The sequence below is a fragment of the Pinus tabuliformis genome, chromosome 4_1, assembly GCF_031772625.1.
Source record: "Pinus tabuliformis cultivar Carrire ecotype Pingquan chromosome 4_1, CPIR1, whole genome shotgun sequence".
Lineage (NCBI taxonomy): Eukaryota > Viridiplantae > Streptophyta > Pinopsida > Pinales > Pinaceae > Pinus > Pinus tabuliformis.
Genome location: NC_142303.1, coordinates 519,481,820 through 519,490,479, shown reverse-complemented (window position 1 = coordinate 519,490,479; position 8,660 = coordinate 519,481,820). Strand labels below are relative to the sequence as shown.

Genomic DNA, 8,660 nt, shown 5'->3' with positions numbered 1-8,660 from the left:
ACTTAGAGAGTATTCTAGGATCCATTTGGATCATTGTCTCACCCAGGGCTTGCGTTATGTGAGGTTACACTTTGCACTGAGGAAAAGGGGTGGCCAAGGCTGAGATAACATGTAATAGGAAATGGAAGAATTGCAAGGTTAGGGGGTTGGACCGATGGGACCACAAGGTGATGATGTGGCAATGCCTCATGAGCAAGGCCACACACATGTGGACATGCAGGATGACTATGTGGAACTTTTTTGAGGGATGGAGGTTTGCCATGTGGGGTCCACGTGGGTACCATGTGGTAGCATAACACTGGTATGGAAAGAGTTTAATGGCTTGACTTTAAATGACCACATCTTTTGAACCGTGAGCCATTTCTTTGAATAATTTTACATTGTCGGAAAGGTCTCCTTTTTAATATCGAGGAGATCGACAAATGACAAAATTTTAAGACCCCATTTCTATGACAGGACTTTGGAGGTAAATTCAATGATAGTAACACCTTCTTCTACCCTTATTATGTTCTATGGGGTGGATGGGGGTGTTATGGAGAATATCCTCACAGTGCTCATGCCTGTTTAGGAGAGTGCATCCTAGTAAAAACTTCATTTGCCAATAAAGATCCATAATTTGTATATACTGATTAAACCTTCCCCACATGTGGCCTATATCCAAAATCTAGTTTGCCATTCCATGGGAAGCTCTATATCTAAGAGTTTCATCCTTTGAGAAGAGGCTTCTCCATAAGCCTGATTGATTTCTCCCTGAATGTGGTCTAGCATGAGGTCCCTATACCGCAAGAAAAAGTCCTTCAGCCTATGATGAATTTCAGTATTACCCCCGTGGGCCTGCTCCTGATAATAAGCAATTTCCCTTCTTACACGCACCCTCTAATGAGACATGGGGAAGAAAGCTACAAAACTAGAAAGAACAGGTTTGGTCTAGGACCGACAGGGATTTCTAGGATGGCAATGGGAGTGCCACAAAAGATTAGAACCACGAATAAAGGAGACATGGTCAAAGGGGACATCTACGGGGGAGTCTGACAAACTCGACTCAAAAGAAAAGGGAAGGAGAGGAGTGAGTCCCCACCCCCATTAAACCCTCAACAAATACCGATAAAAGGCCTTGCAAAGTGACCACAAAGCTTGAAACCAAACACAGATGAGGGGAAGGAAAACCACCACCATAGGGAAAAGAAAAGATACAAGACCACAATAAGCGCAAAAGCTCTAGGAATGATCATTCAAGACACTAAAGGAGGAGGGAAGGCTTGGTTGTGACGACCAAAGGAAATAATTCACAAAAGGAAACATTTGAGTTTTATGCGTCTGGGTGAGATATTCATCAGCCACCCTGCAAATTAACAGAAAAAACAAGCTCCAAAGAAAACTATAAGGAAACTCAAGATCGCTGAAACCTAGCCAAAGATGCAGGACGAGGAGGGAAACAATGTTTGCTAGAAGTCGATCACTCGATTGGAAATTTAGCTTTCGACCACCTAAGTTTTCTTCATGGAATCTCCAAATGTGTTGCCTTGTCATCATTATCCTAATCTCTGCAGTTGCCGCCCGCTCAGCCCGTTGCGAACACCATGCCACAAGACTGCTTGCGAAACACATTTGAGGATTTAATAACATGAGTAGAGTCTTTATGGCACCCCATCGCATAAGTGAGCAACACAATTAATATGAAAATTACATGGCGTTAAGCTCTCACCAACCTCATTATTGTTGATACTGTGTAGACCATTATAAATGCTAGTTAATCTAGCTTCATGGCATTTCACTGCCCTAGAGGTGTGCTGCCATGTCCCCGGTTTATTGGCAAGGTGAGGCGACTACCACCGACGCTTTATTCCTCCATTTTCTCCACGTTCAAATTTTAATATTGTTATTAAAAAGTTGGCAAAAAGAAAAGAAAAAGAAAATCTTCCCACTACATTAATTATAACTATAAAAAACATATTTTAAAATAAACAACAAACCCATTCTCTTCGATCAAAACCCTGAATTCGCGGAAAGGGAATGGAAAACTTCCTCCGGTTGGATGGAACGCAGATAAAAAAAATTTGCGAATTACAAGATTCGAAAGTAAAGGCGAAAAACCCTTTTACAATGATCTGACGCAGAAAACGAATTCCCCAAAATCACAGACCGAATACTATACTGACGATAGGCAGTAAGGAATGCGTAAAGAGATCTACGAAACAATCGTCTTCGTCAGTCGTTTGCTCCTCAGTTTATCAATTTCTGTCAGTTGCTTCCTGAACATCAACATGAGTTCACACACAAGTCCGTGTCTCAAAGATTATCAACCCAAATCTGATGAAATTGCAAGAGCAGTGTTGTTATCTTCACTGGCTTACTTGGATAATGAACGGGCAATGGCAGCCGTCGATACTCAATACGATCGTATTGGTTTCGAAAGGATACTAATGGCCCAGAATTTTATAATGGGTTTTGACTATAACATGACGCTGTATGTTGCATTCAGGAGGTGTTTACCCATTCGAAATATGTTTGCCCTGCAAGTGGCAGATCGAAATGAATTCATTGAAAGCTTCGGGGAAGCAGCGAAGAATGTGGAGGGACTGTTTCACTATGAGCTTTTCCAGACAATAACATCTGAACTGCCAAATATGTCTCATTTTCAACATTACAAATCAAACAGGATAATATTTTCAGGTCATGGCTTAGCTGGGGCATTAGCCCATTTGTTTCTCATCTGCTACATGTTAAAAACTCAGGAAGAGGACAGAGAGCACATTTCTATTGGGTTTGGCTCCCCTTATTTCTGTGACAGTGCTGCCAAGAGGTTTTGTCAAAAAACAATGGAACTGGATAGGCGAATGTTTACATTTGTGAATGGTACTGATCCTCTGCCTTCTATGCTTAAGGGTATAAGCATGACTTTAGGAAGAACTGGTGTTCAGAGTGCGCTTTCTTGCTTGGAAGGATTGAACTCGGCGAATTCGGATGAAGAAGCAGAAATTGCGAGTTCTAGTGAGCTTAATGATCTACAGAGTATTCTAAAGGAGATGCGCAGTATAAGTCGATCAAATATGCCTCGCTATGTATCAGTTGGGGTGAACTGCGGTGGAAGGGGATCAACTCTCAGAGGTAGCGGATCGATCTCACTAGATATCATTCCAGAATCTGTTCGCATACACTTGGGCAGATTTATGTCAATTATTCAAAAATGGGTCAGAGGTAGCGGATCGATCTTACTAAATATAATTCCAGAATTTGTTCGCATACACTTTGACAGGTTTTTTTCAATAATTGAACAATGGCCATCTCGTGATGGTGTCAGTAATCAAGCATTGCAATGCTCCAGAGTTGAATCCTATGTTAAAATGTTCGCTTCTGATGCCGACAGATAAAGATTTCTGAGCAAGCCTGTCATGGTTGTAGCGCCTAATCCTTGTATACAGGCCTGCACTCTGAGTGTTTATGACCGTGAAACAAGGTATGAAGGAGTCATAACCATAAGAGGGAGTCATCTGTATGACAATTGCCCTGTGAAGCCAATTGTAGAGCCAAATGTAGGATATGAGTGGATAATAGAAGATGAAAGTGAAAATAGCGTCCTTTTTAAAGGAATTTTACCTAAAATAGAAGCTGATGCGATATTCAGCTGGAAGAAAGATGAAACTGTTGAGCAAACAATTCATTCTGTAAAATTAAGGACCTGCTTCGGCTCTGAAAATACAGTTCTCTATGTTGACGACTCGAGGAAGGATGGCTACGTTGCGTCTGCTTTGGCCCGAGGCATGGGAAGGCTGCTGTTAATGCAGCAGCCGGAGGTACCGTAAATAAGTGATCTGTACAGTAAGGCTTTTGAAACTCTTGAAAGGGGATTTCCTGGCTCTCTGGATAATTTTTCCTATTCGATACCGGGAGCAAAGAGAAAATATTTCGACATTATGAAATATTTCTTTGCTAGGCCTGTGGAAATTCCCTTTCAAAATCGTGCTGTTGCAGAAAATGGACAGGGTTTCATTGAATCACCCGCAGGGGTACGCATAAAATGTGGTCTGTATCTTTCTACATCCCTTTCTTCTCACCGAGAAATATCTTCTGTGATCCCTGATTATGCATCCATCTCTGAGCTTTGCCATGGGAGCTACTTCTCTATTTCTGAAGCAAGAATCAGAATACTAAATTACAGGGATATTGTGAGGACTATTTATTGTCTTCTCAGTGGCGCTGGCGCTGAATTACAGGATGACCAGTCGGATGTTCGTCATTACGAGAAAAATCTTTGCAATCTAAGCGAAGGACAGTCGGTGAAGAATGCGCAATCTCTACCAGACGAGATTCAGGCAGACATAGAGAAAAGAACACGCAAGATGTTTGAAATAATAAGAGCACGCGATACATTGGAAAGCTTGAAATTTGCGACCTTCATAGGTCCTGAAAATGCTGGTAAGACTACACTTATCAATTCAATTTTAGGCGAAGATGTTGGAGGTGTAGGATTCACTACGCACACAACGGCAGCCACTCCTTCCAGATTCAGAGATAATATATTTGTGGTTGATTTTCCTGGCACTGATGGGGGTGGAAACAGGGCTCATCTATCCAAAATATGGGAAGAATATGAGAAAGTGGCAGACTTGTGCGTGGTTGTGCTTAATTTTGGGGGAGATACTTCTCGAGCAGCGCAGGTATTTCCTATGATTGCACGTTCCCGAATGTGCGATAATGTGATTCTCGTTCTTAACAGGGTGGATTCAGTCCTGAATGGCTCAAGGAATTCTCCCGTATGGGCTGAGTACAGCGCCGAGAAAGTAGAACAACTTAAAATGTCAATAGCAGAAATCTCTGGGTTACCCGCAGATCGAGTGTTCTTCTCCGTCTTGAGAGCAAATGAAGAGCTGGAAGAAACCACACGGCAATTTCTGAAAGAGCGACACATCATGTTGAAAGACGAGATCACAGTCAAGGCAAGAGAGCTGCTTTTGGGATTGAAGTAGTTCTCTGTTACATTGGAGAGTAGGATCATTTCATGGACTTCACTGCTCTATCAATGTCGATACTCGAACTTTTTTTTGCATTAATGCAAAAAAGTTCACATTGTTAAGTTGTGAACTGCAGATTTACTGATATATTGGAGTCTATGTCTTTCTATTTTTGTCAAATTGTTATTTTTTCTGATATTTCCTGTTTATTTTGTACCATGCAAACTCTTTTATATCTCTTATATAAATAATATTGCGCTTTTTCTGCCCCGAAAAAAAATTGTGAACTGCAGTGGTTCCAAAAGCTTTTTGCATAATTGTCATAAATTTTCATCGACACTCTTCAATATTTGAATAACTATGTTTTGCTGATAAACTAAGAAGTTTATGGTGGTTACCCTGCAAGTCCATTCTATTATGTTAACAGCTCCAATGCAACGAGCTTGAATGGATAGGCGCTGATGGCCGATCATTCCAAATTTATCAATGCATAATCGTTTCATGAACCTAGATCTTTTGTTTTTTTGGGCTGTAACATTCAGGGGAATTGGCTCTGTTGTGAATGATACATGGTTGGTTAATAAAATATGGTTGGGATGGTGAGGTATATAAAGTGTATATATGCTTTGAGGTTTGTGTGAGATTTAGTTTTTATGAGATTTTAAGTTTAATTTTTATGGGAGGGATTGAGAGTTGGTTTCTGTGTGCAAGTGTCTTTATTATCCAGGTAATTCTTTCTGTCGGATCCTTTTAGAAGGGATTTGTTCAGGTACCTGTGCGGTACCTGCGGTTCTATTTCTCGGTCTTTTTCTCTGGCAAGAATGTCAGAAGACAGCGACTCTCTTGCCACGCGAGCTCTCTTTAGAGCCGCCATCGAAGCTGAATATGCACGTGATAATGCCAATCACAGCTGGCATGCCACGGTGAATGAAATGCTCCCTCGTGAATTGAGTCCGGACACTAATCATCAGAAGACGGGCCCGACCTCTTCAAAAAAAGGCATCGCCCAAGGTCGGCACCTTTACAAACCCAGATCTCCGGTCAAAACGATCCCCCCTCCAAAAGCCGTTTCTGTGACCAACGTTTCTTTGTCCGAACGGATTGATAGTCTCCAGAAACATGCTCTAGTCGGGAAATGGTATTTTCCGGAAATGAATGAAGAAAACATGAGGAAATGGATAGTAGCAAAATGGACCCCTCTCATTGGCTATACTCCAATCATATCCCGCCTCATGAAAGATTGGTTCTCATTCCACTTTCAGAAGGCATCTGACCTGGAATTGACTCTGAACAGACCTTGGGTGTTCGGCAGAAGTTTTCTCTCCTTGTCGAGATGGTATATGGGGTTTGACCCTCTGAATAACACGCCATCACATAGCATGATCTGGGACAAGCTCCCAAACTTGCCCTTAGAACTATGGACGACAAAAACCCTCACCATGATTGGGGACGCTGTGGGCAAATTCATATATGTTGATCTATGGGTCAGGGGTGAGAAGGACAAAAGAATCGCGTGGATTCTAATTGAGAAACCTTATAAGGGAGGCTATCCTGATCAGATAGAGATTACATGGGAAGGCTTTAAAATTTGTCAAAGACTTGACTTTTGGGGCATTCCTTTTCAATGTTCTTTCTGTCATCGAACGGGCCCCCTGATCAGAAATTGCAAGCATCGATTCAAACATAGGTCGAACAGGCATCCTTTTGAAAAGGAAAGAATTTCGGGATCAGATTCTCCCACTGAAGATGTAAGTAATTTCAAAAATCACTTTTCTTTTCAATCAGCAGATCTTCGATGCTCTCAGTTTAACTCTCAAAATCAACCTGAGTCACCAAATCTAGCGGACTTCGAATGCCCCCCTATCCCTGAGCTGCATGATGAGAACGCGGTGCCTTCTCCACCGGTTATGAAAAAAACGGACTTTGTAGTGGGGTCTCATCCTATTTTGATTACATCCTCCTTGCCTTCTCCCAATGGGCCACCCTCTGTCATTCAAAAAGGAAAAGAACCTATGATGTCCCTGACTCCCTTCAAATCTCTGTCTGAGTCCCCTGTGAACAGATATGATAGTGACATTGACCTCCTTCTCCAGCGGAATCCATCGGTTTTCGAACCATTGACTATTCATAAGCCTTCCTTCCCATCCATCAGCCCCAATTCTGGCAAAAATATCACTATCAGGAAAAAGCAAAAAGGGGGAAGTCGTCACTTCAGAGGTAGAACGATTGCTTCCGATCTGGGGGTTACAAATCTGTCTCTTGTGGAAGTCCCAATCTTGGAACCTACTGCTTCGCAGCCTCTTAGAGCATGTACGGCTGGTCAGGCCTCTAAATGACCTTCTTAATATCTTTCAATATTAGGGGATTGGGCGCCACCCCTAAATTTCTGGCGCTAAAAGAGACACTTGTTTCTGCTCATCCCCATATTATCTTCATACAGGAAACAATGCACTCAAGTTCAGTGTCTCTGGCTTTCTTCAGAAGAATGTTTCCGTCTTGGCATATGGTTGCCACTGAAGCTGATGGTATGTCTAGTGGTTTGGCAGTTTTGTGGGACCCAGCTTGGGTCAGAGCAAAGGCCTTCAAATGTTGCGCTAGGATTCTTATCTCGGCTTCTATCAGAGGAAGGTCTGAGATTCTCAACATCTTGAATATTTATGCGCCCTATAGGAACAGGTCCCCTTTCTGGGACAAGTTGTTTGATTCTGAAATTCTAGACATTGAATCTTTATTAATAGCAGGTGATCTAAACATGACCCTTAACTCTGAGGAATGTTGTGGTCAGTGTAGGAAGAAGGATCGTATGGCTGATAAAATGCGTCAAGAACTTCTAAATAGGAATTTAGTTGACATAATCCCTGAGAAAATGGTCCCTACGTGGGATAATGGCAGGACTGGTACAACCTTCATAGCTAAAAGAATTGATCGATTTATTATAAATGCCAGCATTATTGAAAAGTGGGGAATGCCTGTCGCTAGAACTGGAAATGATTTCTCCTCGGATCACAGGCCCATCTTCCTGGAATGGATGAATATGGATTGTAGGATGGGCTACCCTTTTAAATTTAATACAACCCATCTCGTGGACAAATCTTTCAATGAACTCATAACAAACACTTGGAGGGATATTCATCAATCTGAAGAGGCTTTCTTATATACTTTCCGGGAAAAAATTCAATTGTTGAGGGATGCTGCCAAGGACTGGAAAATAAAGAAGAGGAAGAAGGACAAACAGGAGCTATTCGATATCAAAAAAGAAATATGTGATCTTTCTAACTCGGTCTATTATAATGGTCTATCTTTTGATAAAAAAAACCTTATCAGAACCTTGGAAAAAAAGAAACAAGAGCTGCTGCAAAAGGATGAAGCATCATGGAGGCTAAAAAGCAGAGCGACATGGCTCAGGGAGGGCGATCGTAATACAAAGTTTTTTCACAACTTCGCCAATGCACGACGGGCGAAGAACTCTATTTGGAAGATTGAAGATGGCAAAGGGGGCTTTCTCCACACTCAACAGGATATTTCGGCTGAAGCCACAAGATTTTTTCAAAATCATTATAAAAGGCAGAGAAGCGAAACAAATGATATTCTATGGGCTGTGGAGCTGATGCCTGTAATGTTTGATGAGGGCGCAAATGATGAGTTTTTTAAGCCTATTTTGGAAGAGGAACTTCATGACACCATTAAAAAGTTCAAAATGGATAAAAG

General features: G+C 41.7%; 1 pseudogene; it reads left to right on the top strand.

Annotated features, from left to right (window-relative positions):
* Positions 1 to 2,019: 2,019 nt before the first annotated feature.
* On the top strand, positions 2,020 to 5,036 carry LOC149176859 (uncharacterized; annotated as a pseudogene).
* The last annotated feature ends 3,624 nt before the right edge of the window (positions 5,037 to 8,660 follow it).